The sequence below is a fragment of the Anomaloglossus baeobatrachus genome, chromosome 3 (assembly GCF_048569485.1).
Source record: "Anomaloglossus baeobatrachus isolate aAnoBae1 chromosome 3, aAnoBae1.hap1, whole genome shotgun sequence".
Classification (NCBI taxonomy): Eukaryota; Metazoa; Chordata; class Amphibia; order Anura; family Aromobatidae; genus Anomaloglossus; species Anomaloglossus baeobatrachus.
The window spans coordinates 62,000,065-62,020,225 of record NC_134355.1 but is presented as its reverse complement, the minus strand read 5'-3'; the positions used below and the strand labels follow the sequence as shown (position 1 = coordinate 62,020,225).

Sequence of the window (20,161 nt, the reverse complement as noted above, 5' to 3'; positions counted from 1 at the left end):
ACGAGTAGCTCAAATTCCGCACTTAGTTACTTGTTACTTTGCAAGTTTTCCACAATGACTTGCATTGCACATGCTATTCGGTATGAATGTGAGTAGTAGACAGTACTAGTTAAGAATATAGCTAGTTTGAATAGTTGGGTACTAGCTCAATGCTAGTGACTAATAACCCCACTGATTTTATTCAATCATTATAATCCTGCCTCTGAAAAAGGCTTTAAGAAAGCATTTAAGAGTCTAAAATAGCCCCTGTAAAAAATTGCAAGATTACTAATTCTTTAAATAGGACCATCCAGCCGGATTTTGCTATGAGGTAAAGGCAGTGTGATGTTGAGTCCAGGCATACCTGTTATAGAAATGTGATGCTTGGTTGATTAAAGATATTTTACCAATTACAGAAATATACTGCACTTTGAGTAGAACAGGGGCTGGGCCTTTGTGGGTCTGGTAATAAAAATTGTATTAATTTCACAGCGCTTTACATACACTGGCAACACTGTCCCCATTGGGGCTCACAATCTAGAGTCCCTATCTGTCTGTCTTTGGAGTGTGGGAGGAAACCGGAGCACCCGGAGGAAACCCACGCAAACACGGGGAGAACATACAAACTCCTTGCAGATGGTGTCCTTGGTGGGATTTGAATTCAGGACCCCAGCGCTGCAAGACTGTTACATGCATTTACGCTTCCTTACCCCATCTCTTTATTTGAATATCACAATGCCATTGCTGTTGGCAGCGCCTTGAACGCACTGTGGTGAAGACTAACACACATCTGCGCATGCACCAAATGTAAGAAAAAAAAAAATCTACTTTAGTCTTCACATATGTATATTCAACAAGATGGCACTACCCACATGTGGCTTTTAGCACCATTTTAATGAAGACCTGAGCACAGAAAGCCAGAGGAATAAACGTGAGGACCTAACCCACAAAGAGCAGTACATTTCTACAACTTTCATTAAAGATATATTTACCGTATTTTTCGGACCATAAGACGCACTTTTTTCCCCCCAAATGTTGGGGGTGCGTCTTATGGTCTGACTGTGGCTGCGGGGAATGAGGTGCTGCGGTGGAGCGGGTCATTGGGGGGCACGAACAGGCTGTAGCAGCCTGCTGTGACCACGTGGGCCCGCTCATTACATATGCACGCCCATCCTCCCGCCCATTTCTCAGCACAGAAGCCGGCACTGACGGGCGGGAGGACGAGCGGGGACGCGCGTATAGTAAAGAGCCAGTCCGCATGATCACCCCTGGCAATTACAGCCTGGATGATCATGTGCGGCTGCATTCACTGCCCCCCGCACATCATCATCATCAGCGCGGGGTGCAGTGAATCAGTACTCTCACCCGTCCCAGTGTGTGGAGCCATCCCCCTGCTGCACGCGATGTCTTCCTGTCTGTGCCGGTCAGCTGATCGGCACAGACAGGAAGACATCGCGTGCTGCAGGGGAACGGCTACACACACACACACACAGGTCAGTGGTGCAGGGAGTGAGGAAAAGGTGAGTATAAACGTTTGGTTTTTTTTTTCCTCTGTGCTATAGGATACAGGCCATATACCAGGATGGTATATGAGCACGATGGGGGCATATAGCAGGATGGGAGTATATGAGCAGGATGGATGGGGGGTATATGAACAGGATGGGGGGTATATGAACAGGATGGGGGGAATATAAGCAGGATGGGGGTTTATAGCAGGATTATATACCTTAGTAGAGAATTTGGGGACATTATCCCCATAAGTGTCAGCAGCAGATCCTCGCCCCATAACAGTGTGTCATGACCACATTTTTTTGCTTAAAGTTCTATTTTCCCATTTTCCTCCTCTAAAACCAGGGTGCGTCTTATAGTCCGAAAAATACGGTAATCAACCAAACATCAGATCTTTCTATAACAGGTATGCCTGGATTACTGCCTCTGTATGGAATAGCCTTTTCCTCATATAGCAAAATGCTGCTGGTTGGACCTTTTGACATTTTCCTATCTTTTTAAATTACACAAAAACTATTTCTTTAAAAGGGAACCTGTCATGAGATATGGTCCCTATAACCTGCAGCCACTACCAGTGAACTCTAAGCCTAGGCTGCTCTGTATAACAAATCACTTTATAATATTCACCTAAGAGGCAGTGCAGACTGATTGGATGAGTGTCAGTTCTCCGGTACCAGCGCCTCCTCTTTCGGCCATCTTTGTCCTCCTTTTGAAGCCTGGGTACATGATGCATCCTACTTCATTCACACTAGCCGGCATTGCAGTCCTGACTAGGGCAGATCAAAGTATTGTAGTGCGCCTGTGCAGAACCTCAATGCCAGCTAGTGTGGATGACTTAGGATGCGTCATGCACCCCGGCTTCATAAGGAGGACAAAGATGGCCAAAAGAGGAGGCAGAGGTACTGGAGAATGGAGACACCCATCCGACCAGTCTGCACCACACCACCCCCTTAGGGCAGTATTATAAAGTGATTTTCTTTGTCGCTCCATTGGGAGACCCAGACAATTGGGTGTATAGCTATTGCCTCTGGAGGCCACACAAAGTATTACACTTAAAAGTGTAAGGCCCCTCCCCTTCTGGCTATACACCCCCAGTGGGATCACTGGCTCACCAGTTTTGTGCTTTGTGCGAAGGAGGCAACACATCCACGCATAGCTCCACTTTTTAGTCAGCAGCAGCTGCTGACTATGTCGGATGGAAGAAAAGAGGACACATATAGTGTCCCCAGCATGCTCCCTTCTCACCCCACTGTATGTCGGAGGTGTTTGTAAGGTTGAGGTACCCATTGCGGGTACGGCGGCAGGAGCCCACATGCTGATTCCTTCCCCATCCCTTTTTACAGGGCTCTGGGTGAAGTGGGATTTACCGGTCTCCAGGCACTGAGACCGTGCTCCATCTACAGCCCCTGGAGAAGATGCTGGATGGAGCGGAGTACATCAGGGACATGGCCCTGCTTCCTCAAGGTACTCTGTGTCCCCGTGCATTTGGCGCTCACACCGCAGCATGCTGGGTGTTGTAGTGCGCCGGGGGACATCAGCGCTGCGGCGCCTGTGCCATGGCCTCATTCAGCTTTGCTGAAGCAGGCTCACTTATGGGAATTGGTCGCGCCGGCCGCTGGGACTGCGGCGCGGCTGGCACTTGTAGTGCGCCGGGGACTTCAGCGCGGCCTGCGCTTTTACGGCGGCCGCGCTGATAACTAGAGTCCCCGGCTTTTGCGGCCTGCTTCCGTTCGTTCCCGCCCCCAGACCTGCCAGTCAGGAGAGGGGCGGGACGCTGGCCACTTCCAGGAATCGGTCGCGCCGGCCGCTGGCAGCGGCGCGGCTGGCACTTGTGGTGCGCCGGGGACTTCAGCGCGGCCCGCGTTTTTACGGCGGCCGCGCTGATAACTAGAGTCCCCGGCTTTTGCGGCCTGCTTCCGTTCGTTCCCGCCCCCAGACCTGCCAGTCAGGAGAGGGGCGGGACGCTGGCCACTTCTATGAATCGGTCGCGCCGGCCGCTGGAACTGCGGCGCGGCTGGCACTTGTGGTGCGCCGGGGACTTCAGCGCGGCCCGCGCTTTTACGGCGGCCGCGCTGTTAACTCGAGTCCCCGGCTTCGGGGCCTAGTCTCCCTTCGTTACCGCCCACAGCCCTGACAGTCAGGGTAGGGGCGTGACGCTGCATAGAGCAGAGCTGAGAGCTGGAGTATGTTTTGCATACTCCACCCCTCTCACTGTGTGCACTGTGAATCCGGATTCCCGCACTTTCTCAGGCACGCCCACGGCTTCCTTCTCTACAAGGACACCGGCAGCCATTAGTGTCAGTTTCTGTACGATACAGAGACAAGTGTGGAAGACCCTGGCATTCTGATAGTCACACAATCGCTGTAACAGGCGTTAAGCAGCACCTGTGGTGCTAACCCCACTAGTGCAGAAGTGCACTTATAGATATGCTTGTACTATATACATTGCACTGTTTGGTCGCACGTTGTATATACCCTCCTGGATTATGCGGAGGAGTTATCAGCATATTCTCTGTGTAAAACAAAGGTGCAGAACCACATGTTTTTCTATACAGCTGGTACAGCATGTACGGCTATACGGCCGGCAGGTACATAGACTCCCATTGTATGCACTAATGGCCAGGGGATGAGGACGGTGTCTGCAGTATTTACTGACAGTTTTTCTGAGACTATGGCTATGATACTAGAAGCCTAGCAGTCCGGACATGTCTCTCACAATATGGGCACTGTTGAATCATTGATCCATGGCCCCCCTCAGTGTGAATAACTAACAGCTCCGGGAATGTCACACGCATCCCAGAGTCACGGCTCTGCACGGACGTCAGTCCCAGACAGCCTAAGTGGGCTCGCTATGAGCGGCCTCGGTTTCATCAGGGTCCTAACAGAAGGACTCGCTGTGTAATGAGGCGGAAGTAGCGGCTCAGGATTCTGATCCTGAGACCGCTCTCAATCTGGATACACCTGATTGTGACGCCATAGTAAATAATCTTATAGCGTCCATCTATAGAATGTGGGTTATTTCTCACAGCTCCTCCAGTGGAGGAGTCAGCTTCACGTATTTTTCTGGACCACTCTGCCTTCAGAGAGGCAGTCCAGGAACACCACGCTTATCCAGATATGCGCTTCTCCAAACGGCTTAGGATACACGTTATCCCTGTCCCCTGACTTGGTCAAGGACTGGACCCAATGTCCCGAGCGGCATCCTCCAATCTCCAGGCTTGTGGCTAGATCCATAGTTGCAGTGGGAGATGGAACTGCAAACTCAAAGATGCCACTGACAGACAGATGGATCTCTGGTCGAAAGCCATCTATGAGGCTGTCGGCGCACCGTTGGCTCCGGCATTCTCTCCCTTGGGGCACTCCAAGCTATTTCAGCTTGTCTTACACAGATTGACACGGTTACACGTACATCTGTGCCGCAGGTGGCATCCTTAACCTCTCAAATGTCTGCATTTGTTTCTTACGCGATTCAGGTTGTCCTGGACTCTGCGAACCGTGCGGCGGTAGCCTCCGCTACTCCGTGTTTTTAAGCAGAGCCTGGTCTGCTCGTTAAGTGAATGGAAGGCAGATTCTGCTTCCAAAAAAGGTTGCCTAACCAGTTGCCTTTTTCTGCTGACCGACTGTTTGGTGAGCGTTGGATGTAACCATCAAACAGTCCAGGGGTAAGGATTCATCCTTTCCTCAGCCCGGACACAACAAACCCCAACAGAGCAAGAGGCAGTCGGGGTTTTCGGCCTTTTCGAGGCTCGGGCAGGTCCCATTTTTCCTCGTCCAATGTGGACTCAAAAGGATCAGAGGAGCTAAGATTCTTAGCGGGCTCAGTCTCGCCCAAAAAAGCGACAGTCTGAAAACCCGCTTCCAAGGCGGCTTCCTCATGACTTGCGGCCTCGGTCGGTAGCAGGCTCTCCCGCCTTGGCGATATTTAGCTGCCATAGGTCAATGACCATTGAGTGTGAGACATTCTGTCTCACGGGTACAGGATAGAGCTCACTTCTCGTCCTCCAACTCGATTCTTCAGAATTTCTCCACCTCCCGGCCGGGCCGCTGCTCTTCTGCAAACAGGGTGCACTCTATAGGCAGAAAGAGTGATGACCCCCGTTCCTCTTCAGGAACAAGGTCACGGTTTTTACCCCAAATTCTTTGCGGTACCTATAACAACGGGCCGTTCCGTCCCGTTCTGGATCTAAAAATGCTCAGCAAGCTCGTGGACACCAGGCGGTTCCGGATGGAATCCCTCCGCCATGTCATCGCCTCAAGGTCCCAAGGATATTTCCTAGCATCATTAGGCATCAAGGATGCTTATCCACACGTGCCGATTGATCCAGAGCACTAGCGTTTCTACGCTTCGTTATAGGAGACGAACACCCTCTGTTCGTAGCTCTACCTTCCGGCTAGCGACAGTCCAACTGGTCTTCGCCAAGGTCAGGGCAGCAGTAGTCACAGTCCTGCACTCTCAGGGTCACTCTGTGGTCCCGTATTTAGACGATCTACTTGTCAAGGCACTCTCTTAGGAAACATGCCAACACTGCCCGAACGTTGCGCTGGAGACTCTCTAGAGTTTTGGGTGGATCATCAACTTTTTAAAGTCAGATCCGACCCCGACCCTATCGATAACATATCTAGGCATAGAGTTTCTTACTCTCTCAGCGATAGTGAAGCTGCCGCTAGACAAACAGCATTCACTACGGGCTGCAAGCTCTTCTTTAAGAACCAGTCGCACACATTGAGACGCCTCATGCACTTCCTACGTAAGATGGTAGCAATGGAGGCAGTTCCTTTCGCGCAGTTTTACTGCGTCCACTACAATGGGACATTCTCCGCCAATGGGACGAGGAGTCGACGTCCCTCAACAGAGTCGTCGTTCTTTCTCAGGCGGCCAAGGAATCTCTACGGTGGTGGCTTCTTCTCACCTCTTGGTCAAAAAGAAGGTCCTTCCTATCCCCGTCCTGGGCGATAGTTACGACAGACGCGAGTCTATCAGGGTGGGGAGCAGTTTTTCTCCACTACAGCGCTCAGGGTACGTGGACTCAGCAAGAGTCCACTCTTCAGATCAATGTTCTTGAACACAGAGCAGTGTTTCTTGCCCTACAATCCTTCCAACAGCGGCTGGAAAGCAAGCATATCCGACTTCAGTCGGACAGCTCCACAGCGGTGGCATACATCAACCACCAAGGAAGAACGCGCAACCGGCAAGCCTTCCAGGAAGTCCGGCAGGTTCTGATGTGGGTGGAAGACACGGCATCCACCATATCCACAATTCACATCCCAAGTGTGGAAACTAGGAAGCTGACTTCCTAAGTCGCTGAGGTGTGGCCGAAAGAGTATGGTCTCCTCACCCGGACGGGTTTCAGGAGATCTGGCGCCGCTGACAGAGGCCGGACGTCGATCTAATGGCGTCACGGCACAACAACAATGTGCCAGCTTCATGGCACGGTTTCACAATCATCGAGCTCTGGCGGCAAACGCCTTAGTTCAGCATTGGTCGCAGTTCCAGTTACCTTAGGTGCCACCTCTGGCATTGTTGCCCAGAGTACTGCGCTAGATCAAGACCGACTGCGGCCGCGCCATCCTCGTCGCTACAAATTGGCCGAGGATGTTGTGGTACTCGGTTCTGTGGTGCCTCACGGTAGGCTAACCGGGGGCACTACCAGACCAATCAGACTGGCTGTCTCAAGGGCCATTCTTCCATTTGAATTCTACGGCCCTCAACCGGATGGTGTGGCATTGAGTCCTGGAACCTAGTGTCGTCAGGATTACCTCAGGACGTGGTTGCCACCATGAGACAGGCTAGCATACCAACGTCCGCCAAGATTGACCACAGGACGTGGAAGATGTTCTTATCTCGGTGCTCGGCGCAGGGTGTTTCTCCCTGGCCGGTTGCATCGTCTATGTTTCCTTCCTTCCTGCAATCTAGGTAGGAAAATGGGTTGTCGCTCAGTTCCCTTTAGGGACAATTCTCAGCGCTATCTGTATTTTTTCAGAAACGACGACTTCCTCAGGTACGCACGTTCCTACGGGGAGTTTGTCTTCTCAGCACTCCGTACAAGCGGCCGTTAGAGCCCTGAGATCTGAACAAGGTTCTAATTGCTCTCCAGATGCCGCCTTTCGAGCCTTTGAAGGATGTCTCCCTTCCCGTTTTTCACGGGAAGTGGCCTTCTAGTAACGGTCTCGTCTCTTAGGAGAGTTTCCGAGCTAGCAACGCTCTCATACAAACTCCCTTCCTGGTCCTTCACCAGGACAGGGTAGTTCTGCGTCCGGTTCCGGAATTTCTCCCTAAGGTGGTATCCCATTTTCATATCAATCAGGATATCACCTCACCTTCTTTGTGTCCTCGTCCAGTCCATCAATTTCAGACAGATTTGCATCTGTTGGTTCTGGTGAGAGCACTCAGGTTCTACTTCCCGCATGGCGCTCCTGCGCCACCCGGATGCACTCTTTGTCCTTGTCGCTGGTCGGCGTAAACAGTCGCAAGCTTCCAGATCCACCCTTGCTCGGGGGCTCGAGGAACCAATTCTTGAAACCTACAGTTCTACTGGGCTTCTGGTTCTCTCAAGGCCGAAGGCCCATTCTACCAGAGCCGTGGGTGCATCCTGGGCATTACGGCACCAGGCTACGGCTCAGCAGGTGTGTCAGGCACCCACCTGGTCGAGTCTACTTACTTTTACCAAGCATTATCAGATGCATACCTACGCTTCGGCAGACGCCAGCCTAGGTAGATAAGTCATTCAGGCGGCGGTTGGCCACCTGTAGGAGAGGGCCGTTTGACGGCCCTATCATGAAGTATTCTTTTACCCACCCAGGGATTGCTTTTGGACATCCCAATTGTCTGGGTCTCCCAATGGAGCGACAAAGAAGAAGGGAATTTTGTTTACTTACCGTAAATTCCTTTTCTTCTAGCTCCAATTGGGAGACCCAGCACCCGCCCTGTTTTCTCGGGGTTTTTCTGTTTTTTCGGGTACACATGTTGTTCATGTGGTATGGTTCAGTTCTCCGATGTTTCCTCGGATTGAATTGGTCTTTAAACCAGTTATTGGCTTTCCTCCTTCTTGCTTTGGCACTAAAACTGGTGAGCCAGTGATCCCACTGGGGGTGTATAGCCAGAAGGGGAGGGGCCTTACACTTTTAAGTGTAATACTTTGTGTGGCCTCCAGAGGCAATAGCTATACACCCAATTGTCTGGGTCTCCCAATTGGAGCTAGAAGAAAAGGAATTTACGGTAAGTAAACAAAATTCCCTTCTTTACGTTCTATACAGCATTCTAACATACTGTATACCAGCTCACTGTAAGTGACCACAGGTTATAGGGGCCATATTTTGTAACAGGTTCCCTTTAATGTTATCCAGCACTAACCATAGCCTCCGTCTAGTACATGACTATCCCATTTGGTCAAATATCCTCACTATTTAGTGATTATCTGCTCCAACCACCTATAAATGTATATTCCCCAAGTTTAGTGACTGCTCTGGAGTACTGCACCGTAGTAGCCCTTTAAAAGTGAAGCCAACCTACTATTTCTAAGTTGCCCTAGAATGTTTACAGTAGTGTTGTGTGTGATTAAAAAAAAAAAAAAAAAAATCCTCTACAAATGCTGTAGAGAATAGGCTCAATATTTATCCTGAGAATGGGTCTGTGAATCTTTGCAGCTTGAGCAACGTCAACTGCAATATTATATACCCTCATAATTGCCATTCCCTCACTTCTACATAAAAGGGGCAATAAACCTTGTTACAAAAGGGGGGGGGGTACTTGCTTCTTGGGCAGGGGCAAGTTGTACTTTCATTTGGCATAGAATAAGATCTAATACAGAATAAATAAATATTCATGTCCTAACTTTTCAATTATACAAAGATTAGAACCTTTCTTTGGAAAAGGATAAGTTATCGCTGGAAGTATAGACACTACACATTTATTTCATGCCTGGAACAGTCATTCTGCAATAAGCTGATTAGCTGCAATGTTCACTTCATTTTGACAGATTGTTCTAAAGCGTGATAGATTTTTTCTATTTCATAAATCAATAGTACACAAATAAGCAACTTTGTAATAGCTTACTGATCATTTCTGGCACTGACAGAAGAAAGTTTAACTGGTAAATATTACAAAGTTACTTATTTTCATTTGTACCATTTTATTAAATTAAAAAACCCCCACATCTTTTACATTAATGATGCAATACCCCTCCCCCAACTCAAAGTTCTGGATGCTGCATTTTTCTTGCATTGGACGCACCACAATCTAGACCAACTTCAATCAATGGAAGACCAATTACATCAGCTGCATTTTACACATTTGTTCCTAAAACAATGACTTGTATTTTATCAGATGTTTTAATACCTTCTAAAATGAGGTGGGGAGCATAATCTTAGCAGGAAGGGTAAGAATATATGTTCATTTAGGTTCTTTTGCCACAACTTGTTGCATTTATTGAACAGATTTTTCAAACATCCCTTTACTGGAGTGTCCTCTGTCCTGAATAATGTCTAGATAAAGAAGCAGCCCTGTGACATTTTTTAAGTACACATACCACTTTGCAAAAAATTAATGGGAAAACTTTTGGTACTGTGATTGTGCACCTTTTTCTAGTCAACCATACCTTGGTTGTTGACAAATAATGGGCTTTCACACATCTGTATTGTGTCAGAGCCTGACTTCACACTTCCAACCCAGAAGAAGGGAATTTTGTTACTTACCGTAAATTCCTTTTCTTCTAGCTCTTATTGGGAGACCCAGACGATCGGGGTATAGCTACTGCCCTCCGGAGGCCACACAAAGCACTACACTAAAAAGTGCAAGGCCCCTCCCCCTCTGGCTATACCCCCCCGTGGTATCACGGGTTCTCCAGTTTTAGTGCCAAAGCAAGAAGGAGGAAGCCAATAACTGGTTTAAACAAATTAACTCCGAATAACGTCGGAGAACTGAAAAACCGTTCAACATGGACAACATGTGTACCCGCAAACAACCAAGAAATCCCGAAGGACAACAGGGCGGGTGCTGGGTCTCCCAATAAGAGCTAGAAGAAAAGGAATTTACGGTAAGTAACAAAATTCCCTTCTTCTTCAGCGCTCTATTGGGAGACCCAGACGATTGGGACGTCCAAAAGCTGTCCCTGGGTGGGTAAAGAGATACCTCATGTTAGAGCTGCAAAACAGCCCTCCCCTACGGGGATGTCACTGCCGCCTGCAGGACTCTTCTACCTAAGCTGGCATCCGCCGAAGCATAGGTATGCACCTGATAATGTTTGGTGAAAGTGTGCAGACTCGACCAGGTAGCTGCCTGGCACACCTGTTGAGCCGAAGCCTGGTGTCGTAGCGCCCAGGACGCACTCACGGCTCTGGTTGAATGGGCTTTCAGCCCTGAAAGAACCGGAAGCCCTGCAAAACGGTAGGCTTCCAGAATTGGTTCTTTGATCCATCGAGCCAGGATGGCTTTAGAAGCCTGCAACTTCTTGCGCGTACCAGCGACAAGAGCATCGGAACGGCGTACGGGCGCCGTGCGTGAAATGTAGATTCTGAGTGCTCTCACCAGATCTAGCAAACGTAAATCGTTCTCATACCGGTGAACCGGATGAGTGCAAAAGGACGGTAAGGAGATATCCTGATTAAGATGAAAACGAGGATACTACCTTAGGGAGAAACTCCGGAATGATGCGCAGCACTACCTTGTCCTGGTGAAACACCAGGAAGGGAGCCTTGGATGACAGAGCTGCCAGCTCAGACACTCGCCGAAGCGATGGGATCGCAACGAGAAACGCCACCTTCTGTGACAGGCGAGAAAAGGAAACTTCCTTCAGAGGCTCGAAAGGCGGCTTCTGGAGAGCAACTAGAACCCTGTTCAGATCCCATGGATCCAACGGCCGCTTGTACGGGGGTACGATATGACAAACCCCCTACGGGAACGTGCGCACCTTAGAAAGACGTGCTAGACGCTTCTGAAAAAACACGGATAGTGCTGAGACTTGCCCTTTGAGGGAGTCTAGCGACAAGCCCTTTTCTAACTCCTATTGTAGGAAGAAAAGAAAGATAGGCAATGCAAATGGCCAGGGAGACACTCCCTGAGTAGAGCACCAGATTAAGAAAAACTTTCCACGTTCTGTGGTAGATCTTAGCAGACGTGGGCTTCCTAGCCTGTCTCATGGTGGCAACGACCCCTTGGGATAATCCTGAAGACGCTAGGATCCAGGACACACAAGCCACACAGTCAGGTTCAGGGCCGCAGAATTCCGATGGAGAAAACGGCCCTTGAGACAGTAAGTCTGGTCGGTCTGGTAGTGACCCCGGTCGGCCGACCGTGAGATGCCACAGATCCGGGTACCACGATCTCCTCGGCCAGTCTGGTGCGACGAGTATGACGTGGCTGCAATCGGATCTGATTTTTGCGCAGTACTCTGGGCAAGAGTGCCAGAGGTGGAAACACATATGTGAGCCGGAACTGCGACCAATCTTGCACTAAGGCGTCTGCCGCCAGAGCTCTGTGATCGCTTGATCGTGCCATAAATGCCGGGACCTTGCCCCCAGCGGCAACAGATTTCCTGAAACACGTCCGGGTGAAGGGACCATTCCCCCGCGTCCATGCCCTGGCGACTGAGGAATCCTGCTTCCCAGTTTTCTACGCCCGGGATGTGAACTGCGGATATGGTGGATGCTGTGTCCTCCACCCACATGAGGATTCGCCGGACTTCCTGGAAGGCTGCTGACTGCGTGTCCCTCCTTGGTGGTTGATGTATGCCACCGCTGTGGAGATGTCCGACTGGATTCGGATCTGCTCCCTTCTAGCCACTTTTGGAAAGCTAATAGGGTAAGATACCCTGCCCCGATTTCCAGCACATCGAACTGAAGGGTGGACTCCTGCTGAGTCCACGTCCCCTGAGCCATGTGGCGGAGACAAACTGCTCCCCACCCTGACAGACTCGTATCTGTCGTGACCACTGCCCAGGATGGGGGCTATGGCAATGGGGTGGGAATAAGCCACTATTGCAGAGAGTCCTCGGCCGTCAGGGAAAGGGAGACTTCCCGTCCAGGGAGGTTGACTGCCCATCCCATTTGCGGAGAATGTCCGATTGCCGTTGGCGCAGATGAAACTGCGCAAAGAGAACCGCCTCGATGGCTGCCACCATCTTCCTTAGGAAGTGCATGAGGCGCCTTAAGGGGTGCGACTGGCCTTGAAGGAGAGACTGCACCTCTGTCCGCAGTGAACGCTGCTGGTTCAGCGGAAGCTTCACTATGGCTGATAGAGTATGAAACTCCATGCCGAGATACGTTAGTGATTGAGTCGGAGACAGATTTGACCTTGCCAAATTGATGATCCACCCGAAAGTCTGGAGAGTCTCCAGCGTAACATTCAGGCTGCGTTGGCATGCCTCGAGGGAGGTTGCTTTGACGAGTAGATCGTCCAAGTACGGAATCACTCCGTGAGAGTGCAAGACTGCTACCATTGCTGCCATGACCTTGGTGCCCACCCGTGGGGCTGTCGCCAGACTGAATGGCAGAGCTACGAACAGAAGATGTTCGTCTCCTATCACAAAACGTAGAAAACGTTGGTGCTCCGTAGCAATTGGCACGTGGAGATAGGCATCTTTGATGTCTGTTGAGGCAAGGAAGTCTCCTCGAGACATTGAGGCAATGACGGATCGGAGGGATCCCATCCGGAACCGCCTGGCGTTCGCATGCTCGTTGAGCAGTTTCAGAACCAGAACAGGACGGAAGGAACCGTCCATTTTTGGAGCCACAAAGAGATTGGAGTACAAACCCTCGCCCTCGTTCCTGAGGGGGGACAGGGATCACCACTCCTTCTGCTCTTAGAGCGTCCACCGCCTGCAGCAGGGCATCTGCTCGGTGGAGAGGTGGGGCCGTTCTGAAGAATGGAGTCGGAGGACGAGAACAGAACACTGTCCTGTGCACGTGAGCACAATGTCCGTCACCCACCGGTCTGTGACCTGTGGCAGCTAAATGTCGCCAAAGGCGGGGGAGTCTGCCATCAACCGCGGATGCGGAGAGAGAGAGAGCTGAGAGTCATGAGGAGACCGCCTTGGTAGCGGTTCCTCCGGCTGCCTTCTTTGGGCGTGATTGAGCCCGGCCGGAATCTGAGCCCGTCTGAGGTTTTGTAGCCCTTTTGCACGAGGACAATTGGGACCTGCCCGAGCTTGGGAAGGACCGAAACCTCGACTGTACTTTTAGGACAGCATTAATAGGGTAAGTCGCAGTGCAGACATTGTGGAGTTACGGACGCCTCTGCGGTACAGATGTACATGTGCTCAAGGCCAGCTGCGCAAGAACCGCTGAAAAGGTTAGGTTGCCTATACGGCTGTGAATGCCGGAGCAACCGACACGCCGATAGCCTCCTAGACAGATTTCAACCAGAGTCCATCTGTCTGTGAATGGCATCTTTAAGTGAAGCCCCATCTCCAGTGCAACTATGGCTCTATATGCAAGCCTGGAGATTGGAGAATCCACCTTTGGACCCTGGGTCCAGCGCTGACCACGTCAGGGGAAAAAAGGGATAACGTGTATCCTAAAAACGTTTGGAGAAGACGCTTATCTGGTAAGCGTGGTGTTCCTGGACTGCTTCTCTGAAGTCAGCGTGGCCAGAAAAATACTCAATATCTGCGTGAGACACTGAAAAGGAACTTCTCCTGTTCGTCTCCTATCTCCACTGGGGGAGCTGAGGGAGGAAGATCCAACCTTCCATTGGTGGACGGTATAGGATCATTCCGTATGGCGTTACCACCCGGTGTATCCGGATTGAGAGCGATGTCAGTATCAAAGCCCTGAAGAGCTGCCTTTTGTTCAAGTAGATTGCCCATGGGTGCAAGTCTCTATATTATGACTACTCCGTCCCTGTCCATGGACAGGGTTGACAGGAGGTTTCTTTGGCCACAACTAGTAGAGCCCCGGCAGACGAAGTGCTAGAGACCCCGGCAGACGACGTGCTACAGGGGAGCATGCACACAATGGGACGGTGTCATGAACAGCATCCCATGTAGTAAAAACAGCACTGAAAACTGTGTTGCTTTTTTGCCGCTGCCGACTAGCTATCTAGAAGTATATAGCCAAGATTGGTGACCGTACATTGCAATGTATAGCATACAGGCATAAAGTACAAATGACCACTGCAGCACAAGCAATACAAGCAGCATAGAAGCCTGTGCCCTGGCACCCCTGCTCTTCTGCTGCTGTATACTAGTCATCTAGGGGAATATAGCCCAGAAGAGTGACCCTACAGTGCAATGTATAGCATACAAGCACAAGTACAAATGAACACTGCAGCACATGCAATCCAAGCAGCATAGAAGCCTGTGCCCTGGCACCTCTGCTCTTCTGCTGCTGTAGACTGGTCATCTAGGGGAATATAGCCCAGAAGAGTGACCATACAGTGCAATGTATAGCCTACAAGCACAAGTACAAATGCACACTGCAGCCCATGCAATACCAGCAGCATAGAAAAAAACCTGTGCCCCAGCACCCTTGGTTTTCTGCTGCTGTAGTCTAGCCATTCCAGGAGAATATAGCTAAGACTAGCGACTGTACAGTGCAATGTATAGCATATCAGCATAAACACAAATGAACACCTCAGTCGTGCAAAACAAGCAGCCTAGAAAGCCTGTGCTCCCTGCTTTCCTGCTGCTGATGTGTCGCTCCCCAAGCGGGCATATAGCGACCTATGCAGTTAAAAACAACACATGTATACACTGCATATATATTGTGGTCAGCACTATGTGTGCCCTTACCGCCCGCCTATAAGCGGGTGTATGAACGCCACTGTCCTGCCTTGGTGCCCCGAGCTCTGCAGTAATGGCTGCCGGCTTCTTCCCCAGCTCGTGTGAGTAGGGGCGGGCCGTGGGCGTGCCCCCAAGGCAGAGCGGGAATCCGGCGTCCGACAGAGTGCAGTGAGAGGGCTGGAGCATGTAAAAAGGCTCCAGCCCTCGGCGCTGCTGATTGTTCAGCGCCTGTCCCCTTCCCTGAGTGACAGGGAGGGGGCGGGAACGAAGCGGCACTAGGCCGCAGAAGCCGGGGACTGGAGTTATAAGCGCCGCCGCCGTAAAAGCGCGGTCAGCGCCCAGTCCCCGGCGAACTACAAGTCCCAGCCGCGCCGCCGCTCCCGGAGCGTCCGGCGCGGTAGTTCCCAAAACACAAAGTCACTCAGCAAGGCTGCAGTGACTGTAACCCTTTACTGTCCCCGGCGCACTAGCACACCCAGCAAGTCTGGAGTGTGCTGTGCCTGTGTGTACGGGGACACAGAGTACCTGTAATGGTGCAGGGCCATGTCCCTGAACGGTACTCCAGCTCCACATCCAGCAGGTTCAAATGGGTCTGTGGATGGAGCCCGGCGTCAGAGCTTTGAGGCCGGCAGGATCCCACTTCCTCAGAGCCCCTCAGGGGGATGTGGAAGGAAAGCAGCATGTGGGCTCCAGCCTCCGTACCAGCAATAGGTACCTCAACCTTACAACACCATCCAGGGGTGAGAAGGGAGCATGCTGGGGACACTATATGTGTCCTCTTTTCTTCCATCCGAAATAGTCAGCAGCTACTGCTGACTAAAATCTGTGGAGCTATGCGTGGATGTCTGACCTCCTTCGCACACAAAGCTAAAACTGGAGAACCCGTGATACCACGGGGGGGTATAGCCAGAGGGGGAGGGGCCTTGCACTTTTTAGTGTAGTGCTTTGTGTGGCCTCCGGAGGGCAGTAGCTATACCCCGATCGTCTGGGTCTCCCAATAGAGCGCTGAAGAAATAATATCCAGCTAGTGTGTCCACCGCCATTAATTTGAGCACGGCAGCATAGATAGGCATAGAAGTGGTGTCTAGGTATAGTAAAGTAGCCATGCGCTACGCAATGAAACCACATATAGCGCCACCTGGTGGAAAACAACAGAGTTAGCATTTTTATCTCAGAACGAGAGAGAAAAAAAAAAAGTGAATTACAAAGTTGTAGGGCATCATCAATTCAATACAAATCGACACCTTGCATACAGAAATGCCATGATTAGAAAGTGTAAAACTCAAGGCTGCGGACGTGAAGCGATACCTCATGGAGACCTTCCTACAAGTCATTGGGTATGGTGGCTGCATGGAGTAGCCTCCACGCTCACCTGACCTGACCCCATTGGACTTTTCTGTGAGTACACATCAAACAGCAGGTGTATGCGACCCCTCCATCAACATTGCAGGACCTACGACGACGTATCACAGATTCTCGTGCAAACGTGTCGCCTACCATATTGCACAACGTGCAGCAAGATACAGTATGCTGTCCAGAGTGCAGATGTGCATTGCAGCTGACGGGGGCCACTTTAAGCAAAGTTAAATGAGCGCCATATGCGTGACCAGCATTCAGTGTTTTTGGAGGGGAGAGGGGTGTCATGGGTTTCATATCATAACATTTCTGTATGCAAGGTGTCGATGCGTATTGAATTGATGACGACCTACAATTTTTTAATTCACTTTTTTTCTCTATCATTCCATTTGAGATAAAAAGATTGAGATAAGATCCATTGAGATAAAAAAAAAGTCCATTGTTTTCCACCAGGTGGCGCTATAGGTTGTTTCATTGCGCAGCACATGGCTACTTTACTCTACCTAGACACCACTTCTATGCCTATAGCTGCTGCCGTTCTCAAGCTAATGGTGGTGGACAGGATATAGGTGGACACACTGTTCATATGTGTGCAAATAATTATTTGCAGATATACTGTATATACAGTGCACACGAGGCATACAATAACTAGAAAAAAAAACACTACATCTCCAAAAATCACTTTGTTCTAATGCAGCTATGCAGAAAATTATATACCTTAACACGAGATTCTTGGTTTAATATTCCGATCAGACTGTATGAAGCCCACAGCCATGTCATGGCAAACCTGAGTGTCCCTAAGTTAAAGCCTTAAAAGGAAGGTGTCGTTAAAATAAAATATATTTGCAATAATTGACAAATGTAAAGTATTAATGTTATGTTTAAATAAAAAATTTTTTAATGAGAAAAATATAAAAAAAGAAGGGAATTTTGTTTACTTACCGTAAATTCCTTTTCTTCTAGCTCCAATTGGGAGACCCAGACAATTGGGTGTATAGCTACTGCCTCCGGAGGCCGCACAAAGTACTACACTTAAAAGTGTAAGGCCCCTCCCCTTCTGGCTATACACCCCCCCGTGGGAGCACGGGTCCCTCAGTTTTAGTGCAAAAGCAAGAAGGAGGAAAGCCAATAACTGTTTCAAAAACAAATTCAATCCGATAAACAATATCGGAGAACGTAACTTATCAACATGAACAACATGTGCACCCGAAAAACAAATACCCTAAGAAAAAACAGGGCGGGTGCTGGGTCTCCCAATTGGAGCTAGAAGAAAAGGAATTTACGGTAAGTAAACAAAATTCCCTTCTTTTTCGCTCCTAATTGGGAGACCCAGACAATTGGGACGTCCAAAAGCAGTCCCTGGGTGGGTAAAAGAATACCTCGTGATCGGGCTGTCAGGCAGCCCTTTCTTACAGGTGGGCCACCGCCGCCTGCAGGACTTGTCTACCTAGGCTGGCATCCGCCGAAGCGTAGGTATGCACCTGATAATGCTTGGTAAAAGTGTGCAGACTCGACCAGGTAGCCGCCTGGCACACCTGCTGAGCCGTAGCCTGATGCCGTAATGCCCAGGACGCACCCACGGCTCTGGTAGAATGGGCCTTCAGTCCAGAAGGAGTCGGAAGCCCAGCAGAACGGTAGGCGTGAAGAATTGGTTCCTTGATCCACCGCGCAAGGGTGGATTTGGAAGCTTGCGACCCTTTATGCTGACCAGCGACCAGGATAAAGAGTGCATCCGAACGGCGCAGAGGCGCCGTGCGGGAATGTAGATCCTGAGTGCTCTCACCAGGTCCAACAGATGCAAACCCTTTTCAAATTGGTGAACTGGATGCGGACACAAAGATGGTAAAGTGATATCCTGATTGAGATGAAAGGAAGATACCACCTTGGGAAGAAACTCTGGAATTGGACGCAGTACTACCTTGTCTTGGTGAAACACCAGGAAGGGAGATTTGCAAGATAACGCCGCCAGCTCTGACACTCTCCGAAGAGACGTGACCGCCACCAGAAAAGCCACTTTCTGTGAAAGCCGAGAAAAGGAAATCTCCTTCATAGGCTCGAAAGGTGGCTTCTGGAGAGCAATTAGAACCTTGTTCAGATCCCAGGGTTCCAATGGCCGCTTGTAAGGGGGAACGATATGACAAACCCCTTGCAGGAACGTGCGTACCTTAGGAAGTCGCGCCAGGCGCTTCTGAAAGAATACGGATAGCGCAGAGACTTGTCCTTTAAGGGAGCTAAGCGACAAACCTTTTTCCAACCCAGACTGCAGGAAGGAAAGAAAAATAGGCAATGCAAATGGCCAGGGAGAAACTCCCTGAGCAGAGCACCAAGATAAGAATATCTTCCACGTTCTGTGGTAGATCTTGGCGGAGGATGGTTTCCTAGCCTGTCTCATGGTGGCAACAACATCATGAGATAAACCTGAGGTCCCTAGGATCCAGGACTCAATGGCCACACAGTCAGGTTCAGGGCCGCAGAATTCAGATGGAAAAACGGCCCTTGAGACAGCAAGTCTGGACGGCCTGGTAGCGCCCACGGTTGTCCTACCGTGAGATGCCACAGATCCGGGTACCACGACCTCCTTGGCCAGTCTGGAGCGACGAGAATGGCGCAACGGCAGTCGGACCTGATTTTGCGGAGCACTCTGGGCAACAATGCCAGAGGTGGGAACACATAAGGTAGTCGGAACTGCGACCAATCCTGAACTAAGGCGTCTGCCGCCAGAGCTCGGTGATCGTGAGACCGTGCCATGAAAACCGGGACCTTGTTGTTGTGCCGTGACGCCATCAGGTCGACGTCCGGCATCCCCCAGCGGCGACAGATCTCCTGAAACACGTCCGGGTGAAGGGACCATTCCCCTGCGTCCATGCCCTGGCGACTGAGAAAGTCTGCTTCCCAGTTTTCCACGCCTGGGATGTGAACTGCGGATATGATGGATGCTGTGTTTTCCACCCACGTCAGAATCCGCCGGACTTCTTGAAAGGCTTGCCGACTGCGTGTTCCCCCTTGGTGGTTGATGTACGCCACCGCTGTGGAATTGTCCGACTGAATCCGGATCTGCTTGCCCTCCAGCCACTGTTGGAAGGCTCGCAGAGCAAGATAGACTGCTCTGATTTCCAGAACATTGATCTGAAGGGTGGACTCTCTCTGAGTCCACGTACCCTGAGCCCTGTGGTGAAGAAACACTGCTCCCCACCCTGATAGGCTCGCATCTGTCGTGACCACCGCCCAGGATGGGGGTAGGAACGACTTTCCTTTTGACAATGAGGTGGGAAGAAGCCACCATCGGAGAGAGTCCTTGGCTGCCTGAGAGAGGGAGACATCCCTGTCGAGGGACGTCGACTTCCCGTCCCATTGGCAGAGAATGTCCCATTGTAGAGGGCGCAGATGAAACTGCGCGAAAGGGACTGCTTCCATTGCTGCCACCATCTTCCCTAGGAAATGCATGAGGCGCCTCAAGGAGTGGGACTGGTTCTGCAGGAGAGATTGCACCCCTGTCTGCAGAGAGCACTGCTTGTCCAGTGGAAGCTTCACTATCGCTGAGAGAGTATGAAACTCCATGCCAAGATATGTTAGTGATTGGGTCGGGGTTAGATTTGACTTTG

The 20,161-nt window shown here is 50.6% G+C and overlaps 1 protein-coding gene across 2 annotated transcripts in view; it reads right to left on the bottom strand.

The window, feature by feature from the left end:
* Nucleotides 1-20,161, bottom strand: part of MSH6 (mutS homolog 6) — a 132,632-nt gene that overhangs the window by 861 nt on the left and 111,610 nt on the right. The gene's annotated exons all lie outside the window — the stretch shown is intronic.